Genomic DNA, 19,749 nt, shown 5'->3' with positions numbered 1-19,749 from the left:
TCATATTAAAACTGTCTCCCCATTTCAATGAGATATTTATCTCTATCCACATGAGTTTGTCATTTAAAAGGTGTCATGCAAACTAAGTCATTGCAACCTAGGAGATAGCACTTTTCTCTAAAGAAAAGTTGCTTTAATTTTTGGAATAAACTAGAATTAATTTACCTGTGTAATACCAGGTACATCCAAAAGAAATTTCCAATTTGGATTCAGAAAATAACTGAACCCAGGGCCAGCGGAGTGGCATATTGGTTAAGAGCTGGCTTGGGACCCCAGCTCTGAGCAGCAGGGTCCCAGTTCGGATCCCACATGGGGGCTAGTGACACTGCCTTCTACAGCTAAGATGGTGAACAACAGCTCAACCTGGAGCTGGGTTGCCGTGAGTTGCCGGCGATGGCATAGGCTGCAGTCCCTGCTGCAGTGGGCTGCCATAAGCTACCATGAGTGGCCAGCAGCCAGCGTGAGCAGCCAGCAGCCGGAGTGAGCTGCCAAGACCCGCAGTGAGCAGCCGTCCAGAGGCCGGTAACCGATCTGCCTCACCCAGGAAGAGCACAATGATAATACCAACATGGGCCAGTGAAGCAATGTCCCTCACAACTAGACTGAAGGACAAAAGGATAGCAACTTGTCTGTTCCCCTTCCCCGATTAACCCAACGCTACTCCCTTTCCCCAACTCCCCAATAAAACCTTTAAAAAAATAAAAAAGAAAGAAAATAACTGAGCCGAGTAAAACCACATGCCATTTCAAAGACAGGCTATGGGAGATATAAATACTCAAGCCAACGAAAATTTTCTGAAATGAATATTGACCCCAAATCCCTGACTCTACTCTGGCAGAACAGCTTAATCAACTTACACAGAAAAGTATCAAAAGGGACTGTTAAAACTTTCTGAGAGTTTGAAAAACACAGTGTTCTAAAGAGCAGGATACTGATGATACCACACTAGAAATTATCTAAAATTTAGTATTCATACCACAACGTGATTCCTAATACATCTAATCAGTGTTTCTCATGAGAACTCAAAAGATTGAAATGGTCCCCTACTGGCTCAGGAGAGTTAACATGCCTTCTAAAAGCCTGACTTGCCACCAGGGAGCAATTTTTAAGGTCTACAGGAACTGCACATAAAACATTATAAAGTCACAGGAAACTGAAGATGGCCCAAGTTTTTCAGGTCTTTTTTTTTAATTTAAAAAAATTTTAAATTAAAATATATTGGGGTGACAACTGTCAACAAAACTACATAGGTTTCAAGTGTACAGTTCTATAATACATCATCTATATATTGTATTATGTGTTTACCACCGAGAGTCAGTTCTCCTTCCATCACCATATATTTGACCCCCTTTACCACAGAAACTTACAGGACAGGAATCCCAGGTAAGTTTGTAATACCATTACAGAGGTTGCTCATTATGTTTCAGGCCAAGGTCATTTTGTTTGGAACAAGACTACTAGCTTACTACATTAGTTTATATCTAGAATTTTAGCATATTTCTAACAGTTCAAGTAAATATATTGGTGAAATCTGGTTGACTAATTATGAAGAGTGGTGATTCACCTTATTTTTTTTTAAAAATCAGTGAATTCAAATTAGGCCAGACCAATATTTTCAAAATAATGAAAGGGTACAAAATTAATGTACAGAAATAAATCTTCCTATATATAAACAACAACCAATAGTTACATAAAATGCCAAGGAATAAACTTAATAAGAAATGTACACAACTATTGTAAAAAACTTTACAATACTTCTTAATATAATGTCTGGGATTTGTTTTAAAATATTGAGGAAGAAAAGAAGAGAGGCAGTAAGATTAAATAATATTGACCATGTCTTTATAATTATTGAAGTTGGTCTGTGGTGGTGGTTAATTATATTATTCTATTTTCATATGTATTTTAACTTTTCATCCTAAAGATTTTTAAAAAATAACAAAAGACTTCTGAGGATCATGAAAATAGACCTGAAAAAATGTCAAAACATACCATGTTTCTGAGCAGGAATATTTAATGTCAAAAAGATGATAATATAAGTTAATTTATAAATAAAATGTGATCATAGGAAATAGCAACAGGTTATTACTAGGATTAATATTAGAATTATTAGGCTGTATTAAGCAGGCACATTGATGTAACACTGATACGAAAAAATAAACACACAAGAATAGCTTGAAACATTCTAAAAAAGAAGAGAAATGAGGGGAGGCTAAAATGATGATATATCAATACATTATATAACCTCAGTCAATAAAATACTGTGTTCTTGGTGTATTAATAGACAAACAGGATAATGGAACAAAGGAGACAGTGAGAAGTAGATGCAAATATACTTGATAATTTAGTATAAGACAAAGATTATCAGAGCCCAAAGCAGTAATGAAGAGGAACCATTCAATAAACTGTGATGATGCAATTGGGTATATAAGAAAACAAATTAAGATGGACCCACATCTTACACCAAGTACCAAACGAAGTCAAATGGACCAAAGATATAAACTTAAAAATTGAACATATGAAAATAATAGGAGAAAACATGGGTGAGTTAATTATCACCTTGAAATGGAAAAGAAAAAACTGTTCAAAATGTAAAAGCCATAAAAAAAAAGACTGAGTTATTCACCTACATAATAATAAAAAAATTCTGAGTGGCAAAACATACTATACCCATGCAAACAGTAGCCAAAAGAGAGCTGGAGTGGTTATGCTAATATCAGAAAAAATAGACTTTAAGATAAAAATTATTACTAGAGAAATAGGATATTTTATAATAATAAAAGGATCAATTCACTAGAAAGACATAACAATTATAAACATATATGTACCTAACATCAGAGCCCCAAATTCATGACGGTGATAAAACAAACACCAATAAACTTAAAAGAACTGAAGTCATATAAAATACATTCTCTGACCTCAATGGAATCAAATCAGCAATCAATAAGAGAAGGAAATTTGAGAAATTCACAAATATGTGGAAATTAAACAGCACACTCTTAAAAAACCAATGAATCAAAGGAAAAAAATCACAAGGGAAATTAGATATCACTTTAAGATAAATGAAAATAAAAGCACAACATATGAAAACTTATGAGTTGATGTTAAAGAAGTGTTTAAAAGATAATTTATGGTACATAAAGAAAATTTTTATTTTCCTTGCCTGATTGCACTGATTAGAACCACCAATACAATACTAAATAGAAATGTAACAAGACATACCTATCTGGTTTTTGATCTTAGGGAAAAAGCAATTGGTCTTTTATCACTAAGTTTGCTATGGGATTTTAGTAGATGTCCGTTGAGAAAGTTTCCTCTTCTTTCCTAGTTTGCTAAGAGTTTTTTGTTTTGTTTTGTTTTGTTTTAATTGACTTTATTAAGTAATTCATGAATCAGGCAGCATCCAATCTAGCAATCAGAAGGGGTCTCTCGCGAAAAGTTTTTATCAGAAATAAATATGGGATTTTGTCAATACTTTTTTCTGTATTTATTGAGGTAATTGTATGGTTTTACTTTTTTAGTTTAACATGGTAAACTACATTGTTTGATATTCAAATGTTAAACTCCACTTGGTCATGATATAGTATCCTTTTAACATATTTTTGTATTGAATACACAAATATTTATTAAAAAATTTTGTATTTATTTAATGAGGGATATTGGTTTGAACTATTTTTGTAATGTATCAAGGTAATGCTGGTCTCATAGAATGAGTAAGGAAGTAGTCTTCAGTTTTTTGGAAGAGTTTGTGTAGAACTGTTACTATTTCTTCCTTAAATGTTTGGTAGAATCTACCATCTGGGCCTGGAATTTTCTTTGAGAATATTTTAAACCACATTTTCAATTTATTTAATAAATATAGGGCTGTTCAGGTTATTTATTTCCCCTTGTGAAAGTTTTTGTAATTTGTGTCTTTCAAGGAATTTGTTCATTTCATCTAAGTTGTCAATTTATTGGCATAAAATTGTTCTTAACATTTCCTTATTATTCTTTTAATATTATTCAAATCTGTAATGATGCCCTTTTTCATTCCCAATATTGGTAATTTGTATCTTCTCTTTTTCCCCCTATCATTCTGACTAGAGGTTTATTAATTTTATTTTCTAAAAGAACTAATTTCTGGTTTTATTAATTTTTTTCTATTACTTTTGTTTTGTATTTCATAGATCACCACTTTCATTTTTATTATTTACTTTTTCTGTTTATTTTGGGTTTAATTTTCTCTTCTTTTTCCTAGTTTCTTAAGGTGGAAGTTGAGTTCGTTGATTCAAAATTTTTTGTCTTGAGAAGGTTAGCTAAGATGGCAGAATACGCGGGTGCTGTACCAATTGCCTCCCAGGATCCCACCAAAATTACAAATAAATTATACAACAATCAACCTTGGGATTTATCTGAATACTAGCTGAACAGAACCACTAAAACTAAGGACTTAAAGAAGAGGCCACAGCGAGACTGGTAGGAGGGGTGGAGACGTGAGGCAGGCTGACTCCAGGCCCATGGAGAAGGGGTGAAGGCTGGGAGGGACACCTCAGTGGCAGAGGCCTTCCCTATAGAGAGAGGAGCCCCCACCCCTGGCCCCAGTGGGGTGCCCCAGCCCAATGGTCCTGTGCCAGGAAGGGGAATCCCACCACAGCTGATAGTAGAAATCAGCGAGGACTCTCCCTGCCAATCCCGTGGGGCAGAGAGAAGTGAGGCCCAGTTGCCCTCTTGTGGAGCTGGCACATGGATTCATCTGCTGGTGAGCACTCACCCAGTCTCTGGCGGAGGGAGTAGCAGCTCAGGGATCCCAGGAGCCTGCAGGGAAGGACTGAACTGCAGGGAAGGCCTTCGGCACAGGAGCTAGAGGTTCTGGGGCCTTTGTTCCCCTTGTGTGGAGCTTGCATATATGTAGATTACAAGCCCGCACCATCTTTTTAGGCTTAAGCCCTCCCCCAAAGGATCAGGTTAGGGACCACACTAATCTGGTGGTATTGGCGTCTGCGCGCACACGTGCTGCCTTGGTGACACCCTGGACCCCCACCCTCCACACTGCTTGTGCGTTGTTGTCTGGGAAGTGCCTGACTGCTGGGCCACTGGCCCTGCCCTACAGGCTGTAGATTGAGACAGGGAGAGACTGTGACAGGGGGCAGAGTGTTTGCTGGAGTGCGCTGGGCTGGGAGCTGTGCAGCCCGGTGTGAGCGTTGACTGGCGGTGGCTAGCCAAGGTGTTCTTGGGGCATTTTTGTGGGATTGTTGCTGGTGCAGCAGCAGACACTGGTCTGACTTTGTGGGGGCCACTCACCATACCCCGTGGTGCCCTGGGGGCCTGCCCTGCCCACCTAGAAATGCATTGCAAGGGGCACCCTGGGTGCCTTGGTGCCCAGCCTCCACAGGCCATGGAGGTTTTTTGCAGCAGCGGACAGCCCACAGCAACCTGTGGAGATTTTGGTGGTGAGCACCACCACAGCTAATTGCAAGCAGCTCTCAGGAGCTGTGAGCCTGAGGTAGAGGCGAAAGCACGCGTGGCTTCAGGGGGGAGCCATTTTTTACAGGTTGGGCCCTCCACCAGGGGGCCAGGTCTGGGACCTCATTGGTCTGGTGGAACCCTCCCACGGGCACTGCCTTGTGTGGCACGCTGGGTCCTTGCCCTCCGCACAGCTTGTGCTGAGTTGCTGGCAGACTCTCTACTGCTGGGCAGCTTGCTCTGCCCCACAAGTTGCCTGCAGACTAAAGTAGGAGAAGAGCCTTTTTTCTTTTTTCCTTTTCTTTTTTCTTTCCCTTTTTCTTTTTTCATCTTTTTGTTCCTTTTTCTTCTTTTTTGTTTTTCTGTTTTCTTTTGTTGTTACTCCTGTTTGTTTTGTTATTGATTTTGGTTACTGTTTTTAGGTTTTTTTTCCCTGTTTTTGTTCTTTTGTAATTTTGTCTGTCTTGTCTGTTCATTGTTTGTAGTATTTTTTTGTGTGGGTATATTTGTTTTTTGTTGTTGGTTTGTTTTGTTTTGCAAGGTGGGTGTGGGCCCAGCACTAGTCCAGGAGCTGAGACCACACTGGATTTGTAGAAACCACTGATCACAGCCTTTAGCCCCCTGTAACACCACCCCGCCCACCTACAGCTGCATTGCCAGGGGCATTATGGGTGCCTGGGTGTCTGGCCCCACCCCACAAACTGCAGAAAAGGTTGTTTTTTTTTTACAGCAGCAGACAGTCCACAGAGCCCTGGGGAGATTTTGGTGGTGAACAATGACCCCAAACTTGCACCACAGCCACTTTGGAGCAGCTTTCAGGAATTCGTGAGCCTGAGGTAGAGGCTGGCTGCAGTGCCCTGGGGAGCTGTACAAAGGGGTCACAGGCCAGGTATTGTGTAAGATTTGAATCTACATTAAAATTGTAAAAACCACCGGTCTCATTTCATGACTCATTTGAACTCCATTCTGCTCAGCGAGTGCTGCATTGCTGAGGGCACCCTCAACATCAAGTCAACCAGCCAGACACACGCTCCTAAGGAGCCTCTTTCAACAGTTGGGTCTTATGGGCAATTGACAGGTGGCAACAGGCATAAGGGGCCCAGGGCCTTTTGCTAAGCTGCCTCAGAACAATATTGGTGGTAGACAGCCTCAGTTCACAGAGAGGCTACCCCTCATGCCTCCAGACCCAGCACAGGAAGCACCCAACTGCATACAGCTCTGAGGCACCTACTAGATAGCCACGGACAGGTAACAAACGGGGCTGAAACTGCCCTGCAGAGGAGCCCCGCCCAACAGACATCAGAAACAATACACACAGAGGCCAACTTCAGACCAAATCAGAGCACTACATGGTTGGACCTACAAGTGGTACACCCAAAGGAAATTCTCTACAGGCACAAGAGCCCACAGGGGCCAAGTCTCCTCTGAGGGGTCAACCCTCACACAGCAGCTCATACACTGTGGGCATAGCCAATTCTCAAAGCTAGTCAGTCCCACCTACTGACAAACCAAAACCAATTAAAGCTCAACTTCAACAGGAAGGGACACCTCTGGAACACATGCATAGGAGAATAGGGAGACTGTGCAATTCAAATATAAAGGACAAACACTACATAAGGCCACAAAGCAAAGACTGAGAGACATAGGTGATCTACCTAATAAATTGAAGCAAACACAGAGTGACAGCCAGAATGAGGAAACAAAGAAATATGTCCCAAATAAAAGATCAGAAGAAACCTCCAGAAATGGAATTAAATGAAACAGAGGCAACCAACCTGTCAGAGACACAGTTTAGAACACTGATTATAAGATGTTTAAGGAACTTATGAGAATCTCAACAAAGAGATAGTAAACATAAAGAAGGATACAGATATCATAAAAAATAACCAGTCAGAAATAAATACAATAACTAAAATGAAGAACACACTCAAAGAAATCACCAGCAGATTAGATGAAGCAGAGGATCGAATTGGTGATTTAGAAGACAAGATAGAGGAAATCACCCAGTCGGAACAACAACAACAAAGAATAAAAAAATATGAAAATAGGGCCGGCCGAGTGGCTCAGTTGGTTAAGAGTTCGCTCAAAGTTTGAGCTCTGAGCAACAGCGGTTCTAGTCCAGCCCGAGCTGAGCAGCTGCTGAGCTGCCAACAGGTAGCAGGATGGCTCAGCTAAAAAAAAAACAAAAAACAAACAAACAAACAAAAAAATATGAAAATAGTTTAAGAGACCTGTGGGATAACATTAAGTGCAACAACATTAGCATCATAGGATACCAGAAGGAGAAAAGAGGGAGCAAGGGATCAGGAACCTATTTGAAGAAATAATGACTGAAAACTTCCCTAACCTGGTGAAGGAAAATGACATATAAACCCAGGAAGTGCAGAGAATCCCAAACAAGGTGAATCCAAACAGGCCGACACCAAGACACATCATAGTTAAAATGGCAAAGGTTAAAGACAAAGAATCCTAAAAGCAGCAAGAGAAAGACAGCAGGTTACTTATAAGGGAACTCCCATAAGACTATAAGCTGACTTTTCTACAGAAACTTTGCAGGCCACAAAGGAGGGGCAGGAAATATTCAAAGTGATGAAAAACAAAGGTCTACAACCAAGATTGCTCTACCCAACAAGGTTATCATTTAAAATTGAAGGAGAGATAAAGAGCTACCCAGAAAAGAATAAGCTAAAGGAATTTATTACCACCAGCCAGCATTGCAGGAAATTTTAAAAGGGCTTTTTTAAGCAGAAGAAAGGTGAAAACAAACTAACGAGGGAAGACCAGAAATATAAATAACAAACTAGCAATAAATATGTACCTATTAATAATCACTTTAAATGTAAATGGACTAAATGCTCCAATCAAAAGGCATAGGGTGGGTCCAGCCAAGTGGCGCGATGGTTAAGAACTGGCTTGGGACGCCAGAGGGCCCCGGTTCGGATCCCACATATGAGGGCCAGTGGCACTGCCCTCTACAGCTAAGATGCTGAACAACAGCTCAACCTGGAGCTGGGCTGCTGTGAGTCGCCGGCGACAGCGTAGGCTGCAGCCCCTGTGGCAGTGGGTTGCCATGGGCTACCGTATGTAGCCAGCAGCCAGCGTGAGTGGCCAGCAGCCACAGTGAGCGGCTGTCCAGAAGCCGGCAACTGATCTGCCTTGCCCGGGAAGAGCGCAATGATGGTGCCAACTTGGGCCAGTGAAGCAACGTCCTTCACAACTAGATTGAAGAACAAAAAAACGACAGCAACTTCTCTGTTCCCCTTCCCCCAATCCCCCCCCCCCCCAAAAAAGACCTGGAACAGCTGGCTTCACAAGTGAATTTTACCAAATATTCAGAAAAGAATTAACACCTATTCACCTCAAACTATTCCAAAAAACCCAGGAGGGAAGGCTCCCAATCTCATTTTATAAGGCCACTATTACTCTGATCCCAAAACCAAAGATATTACAAAAAAGAAAACTATAGGCCAATATCCCTAACGAACGTAGATGCAAAAATCCTCAACAAAATATTAGCAAACTGAATTCAGCAATACATTAAAAAGATCATACACCACGATCAAGTGGGATTCATTCCTGGTACGCAAGTTTGGTTCAATAGCTGCAAATCAATTAACATGATACACCACATTAACAAAATGAAATATAGAAATCATATGGTCATATCAATAGATGCAGAAAAGGCATTTTACAAAATCCAACATCGATTTATGATAAAAACTCTTAGCAAAGTGGGAATAGAGGGGTCATATCTCAATATAATAAGGGCCAATATGATAAATCCATGGCTAATATCATACTGGGGAAAAGCTGAAAGCCTTCCACTTAAGATCAGAAACAAGACAAAGTTGCCCACTTTTATCACTTTTATTCAACATAGTACTGGAAGTCCTAGCCATAGCAATCGGGCAAGAAAATGAAATAAAAGGCATCCAAATTGGAAAGGAGGAAGTAAAATTGCCATTATACACAGATGACATGATACTATATAGAGAGAACCCCAAAGAGTCCACCAAAAACTATTAGAACTGATGAAGGAATTTAGTAAAGTAGCAGGATACAAAATTAATATTCAGAAATCAGTTGCATTTTATACACCAATAACAAACTATCAGAAGGAGAAATTAAGAAGACACTCCCATTTACAATTGCCTCAAAAACAATAAAATCTTAGGAATAAATTTAGCCAAGGAAGTGAAAGACCTCTCCCTCCCATGTATGCATTCATCAAATGTCTATTGAATCTTTTCAGCAGGCCAGGTATTATGCTAAGTTCTGGGGACAGAATAGGGAAAGGTAGATACAACTGTTGCCCAAGAAGTTTACAGCATAAAGAGCCTACAAATTCTCAATGTCTGGTTGTAAGTGGGCAAATCTTCCCACCACATTTGGAAAAAGGAGAATGTGTTTTGGAAAGGATTAATTTGAATATTCACGAGAAACTAAGTTTAGAAAAACCTGCCAAGGGAACTTTTGATTATCCTGACCTGAAGGAAGTTTAGTGGCTAAGGAAGACAAATCCAAAGAGGAAAGGGACACACACAGCTACACTTTAGGGACAGTTAAATGATACATTCTAATGGAAACTGCTTTCTAAATAGCTATCACCAGGGCAGAGGAGTTGTACTGGGCGGGCGGGGGGAATGGACACAAAATAAGGCGGCTATGTGAGCAAGGCAAGCCTGGGTTGGACACTGTGCCTCATGAAGTATTCTGGACCAACAGAGGGCAACACGAGTGGTAAAGGAGAGAAAGCCAAAAGGTTGCAGGGAAGGAAAAATATTGAGCACTTAGAGATTTCTATTAGGGTTGGCTCTGCCTCCTCCCTTCTTAGAGACAAAGTCAGCTGTGAGGCTCCCACTGCAGCTGTATTCCTGCAGCAACAATCCCACAGTAGAATCACCACAATAGGAAATAAAAAAAACTCAAAAGGACCAAAACATGATTATTACACCATAGTATCCCTGACTATGATATCACTTGCTCTCAAAGTATGAAGGCTGTATACAATACATGTATGCAGTTTGAATGTATAAATTCACCCTTTTTTCCCTATTGAGATCAAAATACAGAAGAGTACACAAAACATTTATGTATAGTTTCAAGAATAATTATAAAGCAAATACCTATGGAACTAACCAATCCAGTCAAGGATTCTCTTCCCCATCCCTTCTCCCGCCCTCTCCCCAGATGTAACCATTGGGCTATGTATGTATTCCTAAAATAATTTAGTTGTGCCTGGTTTTGAACATAATACAAATGAAATCATAATGGATGGATTCTTCTGTGAATGGCTTTTTTGCTCAACATATTTGTAAGATTCTTCCATGGTGCTTGTATGTAGGTATTGTTTGTTTATTCTCATTGCCAAATGGTATTTCATTATATAAATATAGCAAAACTTATGTATCCATTCTATTGTTTTTTCTCAAATGGCTGTTGAATTTATTTGCTTGATCAATAATGGTCCTGGCAAAAATTAGTTAACCAACACTGAAACAACTATAATGAAATACTAAATTAAAAAAAAATTCATGACACCTTCATAAAATATATGGAATGCTTCACGAATTTGTGTATCATGCTTGTGCAGGGGCCATGCTAATCTCTGTATCATTCTAATTTTAGAATATGTGCGGCCAAAGAGAGAACTTACCCATTCTATTGTTGGTGAACATGGAGTTGTATCCAGTTTGAGCCAATTGTGAAGAACAGTGCACCAAGTCTTGTACATATCTCTTTGTGCACACGTGCAAGAGTTTATTTAGGGAGTGGAATAGCTGGATCATAGGGATATGCACATTTTCTACTTTACTATGGATTGCAAATTACTTCAAAGTGGTGGCATCAACTAACACTCTTACCAGCAATGTGTGATAGGTCTTGTTGCTTGAAATCTTTGCCAACATTGACTACTGTCATACTTCAAATTATTACCAATTTGGTATATGTATAATGGTATCTCATGGTATTTTTAAAGTAATTTTCTAATTGCCAAAGTTGTTAATCATCTTTTTATGTATTTATTGGCCACTTATATTTCCTCTTTCATGAAGTACTTGTTAAAGTCATTGTTCATTTTTTTTCTACTAGTGTATCTTTTTCTTATTGATTCATAGACATACTTTATATGTTCTTCATACTAGCCTTTCGTTAATTGTATCTATTACACATCTTCTAGTTTATGGCTTGATTTTTCACTTTCTTTATGATGCCTCCTAATAATTTGAAATGGTAATTTTTATGTAGTGAAATATTATTTTTTTCCTTTATGATCAGAACATTTTGTCTCTACTTTTAAGGTATCTACAATATCTAAGATATTCTACAATATGTTCAAAAAGCTTGATAGTTTTGCCTCTCGCATTTAGATCTTCCAACTACCTGGAATTGATTTTTGTGTATATAGTGAAAGAAGGGTCCAGTTTCATTTTTTCCACACAGAATATCCACTTTCTGAGCACCATTCATTAAAGGAAAGGTCTCACTGACTGGCAAGTCAACTCTGTTTAAGTATGAAATACCCATGAGTTACGTGAATCTGTTTTTGGACTTTCTACCCTGGTCTGCTGGTCTGTGTCTCTGCTGTGCCAACTCCACCTTGTCTTTATTAGTAAAGCTTCATGAGCTTGATATATGACAGGGCAAGTCTTTTCATTTGTTATTGTTCTTACTTCTTTAATACACAAGCGTAAGACAGTAGGGGGTTTAGTACTTTGAGCCTACAGTGGCTCACAGAGAGGAAAATCCCATCTCATGGACAAGTCTCCAGTAACAGGGCCAACTTCTGCATTAGGCATAGAAAGCATAGTGCCTTGGGTCCATAATACTTTCAGGGGTTCATGAAAATGTTCTACTTTAAAAGTAGAAGAAAGCAATGAACTTTTGATCAGAGAAGATATTTTAAAATATAACACTAAATGTTCATTTTTATACCAACAGTCATAAACATATTTTTAAATAACTTTCTAGGGAGAAAGGGCCACATAGGCAATGTACTCAGGGCCCAAGAAAGTCATAATATGGCCCTGCCTTATAGAGTCTTTTTTAAAATTAGCACAAATTGGTGGCCACATATTGCCACAGGGATATGAAAAGACAGTTTGAGGAATATAATCAATAATGTTGTAAAGATTTTATAGGGTGTCAGGTGGGCACTTGTCTTACTAGGAAGACCACTTCATGGATGGTGTAGATGCCTGACACCTAAAGCTGAAGCTGAATAATATTGAATTTCAAATATATATATATGGTCATGGGAGGTGGAGTACAACATAGGGAATAGAGTCCATGGAATTTTAACAGCTATTTATGATGTCAGAGGGGTAGTAGATGAGGGGAGGGGGTTATCACTTTGTGAAGGGTGTAAATGTCTAACTATTACATTGTTTTGTACACCTGAAGCTAATTTTAAAAATGAAAAAAAAATGATCCTATTAGTCACAGAGGCAGAGCTTAGGCCTTATCCCCATCCTGCCCTACAGTATAGGCCATAAGAACATGTTTCCTCCTAATGGTTGATGAGCAATATCAACTTCATTTGGAAAAATGGCACACATAAGTAAATTGATAATTCCCCAAATGCTAATGTCAAATTTAAATTAAAAGTGGAACTCAAATAACATTTATTTCCAGGCATTACTCAGGTACTAGGGGGTACAGGCATAAACAAAATAAACATAGAGCTTCTAGTATATAAAAGAATATGATTGTTAACAATTATAATTGGGAAGAATTCACACAAGTAGAAATATGGTAGCAAGGCTGACTTAATTCTTAGTTGCAAATTGGGTGTTGTTATTTTTGGTTTTACAAATGAGGAAACCAAGGCACAGAACCATCAACCTGCAGTGGAATATATGCCAGGTGCAGTATTTAAATACCAGGACTCTGACTCCAAGCCCTGTGCTGCTTGCCCTCTCCTCTGAAATAGTGCTCACCCCATAGTAGATATTCCATAAATTAGAGTATATTGAGCTGAAAGGGAAACAGTGTTACTCCAAAGGATTTCACCTTTCTCTCAGAGTACCTTTTAAAACTTTTTTCAGGGCCAGCCAAATGGCGCATTGGTTAAGAGCTGGCTTGGGACGCCAGCTCTGAGCAGCAGGGCCCTGGTTTGGATCCCATATGCGGGACAGTGACACTGCCCTCTACAGCTAAGATGGTGAACAACAGCTTGACCTGGAGCTGGGCTGTTGTGAGTCACCGGCGATGGTGTAGGCTGCAGCCCCTGCTGCAGTGGGCTGCCATAAGCTACCGTGTGTGGCCGGCAGCCAGCGTGAGTGGCTGGCAGCCAGTGTGAGCTGCCAAGAGCTGCCATGAGCGGCTGTCCAGAAGCCGGCAACTGATCTTCTTCACCCAGGAAGAGCACAATGATAATACCAACATGGACCAGTGAAGCAACATCCTCCACAACTAGACTGAAGAACAAAAGGACAGCAACTCGTCTCCTCTCCTTCCCCCGGTTCTCCAGCACTGATCCCCTCCTCCAATTCCCCAATAAAATCTTAAAAAATTATAAAAATAAAACTTTTTTCACATCTTTGTTAAAGTATATTTTACATATCATAAAATTTATGAATTTCAAGTGTACAGTTCAATGATTTTTAGTAACTTTATCTAGTGGTGCAACCATCACCATAAATCAATTTAGAACATTTTTATCCCCCGCAATTAGAACCCTCACGCCCACTTTCAGTTAATTTCCATTCCCACCTCTTGCCTCAGGCAACCACTAATCTATTACCCATCTCTATAAATTTGCATTTTCTGGACATTTCATAAAAACTAAATCATACAATATATCATCTCTTTTGTCTGGTTTCTTTCACTTAGCATAATGTTTTTGAGGTTCACCTATGATTTAACATGTGATGGTAGTTTGTTCCTTATTATTGATGAATAGATATTGTAAGGATACACCACATTTTTGTCTACCCATCATGACATTAAGGTTGTTTTCAGTTTTCAACTACAGTGAATCATGCTGCTATGAACGCTTGTGTGTAAGTTTTTGTGAAGACATATATCTTCATCTCTCTGGAGTAAATATTTAGAAGTAGAATTTGCTAGGATGTGTAGTATTTTATATTTAACTTTTTGAGAATCTGCCAAACTGCATTCTAAAGTGGTTGCCACATTTTACATTTCTACCAGCAAAGTATGAGGGCTCCAATTTCTCCACATGCATAGACTCTTGTTATTATCACCTGTTTTTTTATTATAGCCATTGTAGTGGGTGTGAAGTAGTATCTCATTATGATTTTCATTTGCATTTCCCTAATGATTAATGATGTTGAATATCTTTTCACATGATTATTAGCCTTGAAGAAATGTCTATTCCAAATCCTTTGACCTTGCTTGATTGAATTGTCACCTTATTACTGAGTTGTAAGAGTTCTTTGTAAATTATGGATATAAATATTTTATTAAATATGTTTTGCAAATATTTTTCCTAGTCTTTGCTTGTTTTTTCATTTTTTTCTGTTGTTTTCTCATTTTTAATATTTTTAAATTTTCATTTATAGCTAACATACAATATTATATTAATTTCAGGCATATAACACAGTGATTAGACATTTATATAACTTACAAAGTGATCACCCCTATAAATCTAGTACTCATCTGACATTTTACATCCCTAAGACTATTTTGTAGCTACCAATTTGTACTTTTAAATCCCTTTCCCTTTTTTACTTATCCCCTAAACCCCTCCCATCTGGCAACCATCAAAATGTTCTCTGTATCTATGCGTTTGTTTCCGTTTTGTTTGTTCATTTATTTTGTTTTAGTTTCCATATATAAGTGAAATCATATGGTATTTGTCTGTCTCTGTCTAACTTACTTCACTTAGTATAATACCCTCTAGGTCCATCCATGTTGTCTGTTGCAGATGGCAAGATTTAATTATTTTTTAATGGCTGAGTAATATTCCATGTTACATACAGAGGGTGCCAAAAAAATGTATACACATTTTAAGAAAGGAAAAAAATTGTATTAAAATTGTAATACTCAATATATACCAATAACCTGTTGCATAGTGATGCTAGCATTCATTTGATTAATGCCATCTTTTGAGCAAACGTCATACTACACATTGCTACCATAATTCAATTCAACTTTGAAAAGTAATACATAGGTAACATCTCTTAAAATGTGTATATATATACATTCTTTTGGCACCACTTCTTTATCCATTCATGAACTGATGAACATTTAAGCTGCTTCCATATCTTGGCTATTGTAAATAGAGGTGCAGTGAACATATGGATACACATGTCTTTTCAAATTAGTGTTTTGGATTTCTTCAGATAAATACTCAAAAGTAGAATTATTGGGTCCTTCTTTGTATCTTGCAACAGCCTTTGTTTTAAAGTCTATTTTGTCTGATATAAGTATTGCTACCTCAACTTTTTTATTTTTTGTTTCCATTTCCATGAAATATCTTTTTCCATTCCTTTCTTTGTCTGTGTGTGTCTTTTGATTTGAAGTGAGTCTCTTGTAGACAGCATATGTAAGGGCCTTGTTTTCTTATCCATTCAACCACCCTATGTCTTTTGACTGAAACATTTAATCCATTTACATTTAAAGTAATTGTTGATAGATATGTAGTTACTGTCATTTATGATTCATATTTTGTATCTTTTTTTTCTTCTTTTCCTTAAAGAAGTCCCTTTAACATTTACTGATTTGGTGGTAATGAACTCCTTTAGCTTTTTCATGTCTGGGAAGCTCTTTATCTTTTCATTCTAAATGATAGCTTTGCTGGGTAGAGTAATCTTGGTTGTATGTCCTTGCTCTTCATCACTTTGAATATTTCCTGCCAATCCATTCTGGCCTGCAAAGTTTTTGTTGAAAAATCAGCTGACAGTCTTATGGGAGCTCCCTTGTAGGTAACTAAATGCTTTTCTCGTGCTGCTTTGAAGATTCTTTCTTTGTCTTTAACCTTTGGCATTTTAATTATGTGTCTCAGTGTGGGCCTCTTAGGGTTATTTTGTTTGGTACTCTGTGCTCCCTGGGCTTGTATATCTATTTCCTTTACCGTGTTAGGGAAGTTGTCTGTCATTATTTCTTCAAATAAGTTTTCAATTCCTTGCTCTCTTCTCCTTCTGGTACCCCTATGATGATAATGTCGGTACACTTGACGTTCTCCCAGAGCCCCCTTAAACTATCCTCATTTTTCTGGATTCTTTGTTCTTTTTGCTGTTCTGATTGGGTGTTTTCCGCTACTATCTTCCAAATCACTGATTCGATCCTCTGCTTCACCTAATCTACTGTTGGTTCCCTTTAATATAGTCTTCATTTCAATTATTGTAATCTTCATTTCTGACTAGTTCCTTTTTATGTTTTCTCTCTCCATTTTTATGTTTCCAATATCCTTGTTGAAGTTCTCCCTGAGATCTCTGAGCATCCTTATAACTAGTGTTTGGAACTCTGCATTTGGTAGATTACTTGTCTCCATTTTGTATAATTGCTTTTCTGGAGCTTTGTTCTGTTCTTTCATTTGGGACATGTTTCTTTGTTTTCCCATTTTTACTGCCTCCTTGTGTTTGTTTCTATGTATCAGGTATGGCTGCTATGTTTCCTGGTCTTGGTAGAGAGAACTTAAGTAGTAGGTGTCCTATGGGACCCAGTGGCACAGTCTCCCTGGTCACCTGAGCCAAGTGCTCCAGGTATGTTCCTTTTGTGGGTTGTGTGTGCCCTCCTCTTGTAGCTGAGCCTTGATTGCTGTCAATGGGAGGGATTGACCCTCAGGCTGATTGGTTGTCAGGACTGGCCATCACAACAGTGGAGAAACTGTTGTGCAAGGGCTGATCCGACAAAGCAAGATTCACTATCTTTTAATTTTCTTAATGCTGTCTTTTGAAGTGTAAAATTGTTGAATTTTAATAAGGTCCATTTTATCAATTTTTCCAGAAATACATCCTTATATTTATAATCCATTGATGTTTGACACATCCAATTCCCCAATAAGAAGACAGTCTATTTAAAGATGGTGCTGGGACAATTAAATATCCATATGCAAAAAGATGAACTTAGATGCTCACCTCATACCATATACAAAAATTAACTCAAAATGGTTCACAGATTTTAATGCAAGAGCTAAAACAAAAAGAGTTTTAGAAAACACATGGAAAAGAATCTTTAAAGATCTTGGGTTAGGCAAAGATTTTTTTCATCTATTCTTGAATTCTTGTTTGGATTTAACACAATACATCTGTGTGTGTGTGTGTGTGTGTGTGTGTGTGTGTGCACGTATAATGTAGGTAGGTAACTATATAGCCACCTTTAGTCAAAATGATAAGGTATTTTACCAGGATTGTTGAGGGAAATTTGAATTATCAATGACATAAACATGTTGAAAGAATATATTCAAGAGATAAGCAGCATGACAACCAGAACAGAATATCCAGAGCTTGGCAGGTGGAATCCAAGACAAAGTTGTATAAATAGTAAGTTAATCCCTTCTTCAAATACTATGTATATATATTTTAGGCTAAGAAATGGTGATTACAGGCAGTCACTGATTGCAAATTAAGAAGGGAATCTCCTATAGAAAGATGAATCTCTACCAACTAAAGAGATGTTGCCTATTCTAGTGTTTGCAATGACTTCATAATGATAAGATGAAATTCTTACAGACTATTACTTTCAACACACTCATATGTATGAAGAAATTATTGTTGACTCTATAAACAATTTGTTAAGAAGAAAGTTTTAGATAAAAGCCTCATTTTAAAAGGCACTTTCTTCTCTTAAATTCTCTGGGTTACACCTAAAATTGTTACTAGCTAATTTCACAGTCAAATTACCACTTTCACCAGCACAAGGGGTACACAAAAATACTGGCAGAAATCTTTGCCATTTGTGTTCACCATGAGTCAGTCAGTGACTTGCCTCATGGTAACTGATAGAGCCTTTGCTAAAGCCTGAATCTTGATTTCCTCTATTTCAGACCAACATTTGTTTTCAAAATGTATGTCCTGGTATACAGTCATGTGTCACTTAATGACAGGGATATGTTCTGAGAAATGTGTGACTAGATGATTCTGTCATTGTGTGAACATCATAGAGTGACCTAGCCTATTGCTTCTAGGCTACAAACCCGAACAGCATGTTACTATACTGAATACTATAGGCGATTATAACACAATGGTATTTAAACATATCCAAAGGTACAGCAAAAATACAATAAAAAAGATAAAAGTGTGTGTATGTATTCAAGTGTGCATTGGTTGAGGGATGGGGGAAGTTTGTGGAAGGAGGTACTGTTGGAGAGAGAGTGGACATCAGGAGGAGGGAGGGAGGAAGGGAGGGAGGTAAGGAAGAGAAGGGAAGAGTAAGGGAGAGCAAAGATCAAAAGAAACCCAGAGAAATAAAGCTTGAGATGAGAAATAATAAAAAATAATAATAAAAGTAAATATTCATTTTTTAATATTGTAGTTTAAAAATCATATTTCAGGGGGAGAAGGTGGGGGAGTGAGTAGGGTGTGTGCGTGTGTGTGCGCGCGCGCGTGCGTGTGTGTGTGTGTGTGTGTGTGTGTGTGAGAGAGAGAGAGAGAGAGAGAGAGAGAGAGAGAGAGGAGAATGTGTGTGGGGGGCGGGGAGGGAGACGGAAGGCAGGTGAACAGCATGCTGAGCTTCCTCCTTAATTTAAATTACCCAGAGCTAGCAGAAAATTCAACATTATAGTCAGGTCCAGCCTTTTCTTCCAATATCGCAAACAAATTTTTTTGCTTACAATCCATTATAATCTTGTGGGACCACTGCCATATATGTAGTCCGTGGTTGACCGAAACATCATATGGCACATGACTGTAATTAAAACTGCAGTACTACTTATTTTTTATTTTTTTTGCATTATTGTTTATTGACGTTTTAATATATTTTCAGGTTATTTACAACTGATTATTTACATACCCACCTCTTCCTCTTAGGAAAGCTAACATGTTTTATCGTCCTTTTATCCTTATATGAATAGTTATTAATCATTAGAGCCATCAGTCAAGTACTGGCACCCTGCCTTACAGCATCTGACAAGGATCTTAGAACATAATAAACACTTGATAAGTTTTTTGTTAGAATAAAATATTCATTTTTTAATATTGTAGTTTTAAAATCATATTTCAGTAGCCCCAAGGTCTAATGGCAAAAACTATATGACAGAATCAATCAAATCACAAAAATAATATTCTAGGAGAGACATGTGGTTTATCATTATTGTAATGAAGGCTAATCTTTCAATGCCAAGAGCCAAATGCCAACTTTTTTTCTTTCTTGAATAGTGACTTGATGTTTTCTCATTTA

General features: G+C 38.2%; 1 protein-coding gene across 2 annotated transcripts in view; it reads right to left on the bottom strand.

Annotated features, from left to right (window-relative positions):
- The window catches only part of GREB1L (GREB1 like retinoic acid receptor coactivator), a 243,503-nt gene that overhangs the window by 78,264 nt on the left and 145,490 nt on the right, over window positions 1–19,749 (bottom strand). The gene's annotated exons all lie outside the window — the stretch shown is intronic.

The sequence above is a fragment of the Hipposideros armiger genome, unplaced genomic scaffold (genome assembly GCF_001890085.2).
Source record: "Hipposideros armiger isolate ML-2016 unplaced genomic scaffold, ASM189008v1 scaffold_209, whole genome shotgun sequence".
Lineage (NCBI taxonomy): Eukaryota > Metazoa > Chordata > Mammalia > Chiroptera > Hipposideridae > Hipposideros > Hipposideros armiger.
The sequence above is the reverse complement of the archived record's forward strand: the minus strand, read 5'-3'. Positions and strand labels throughout refer to the sequence as shown.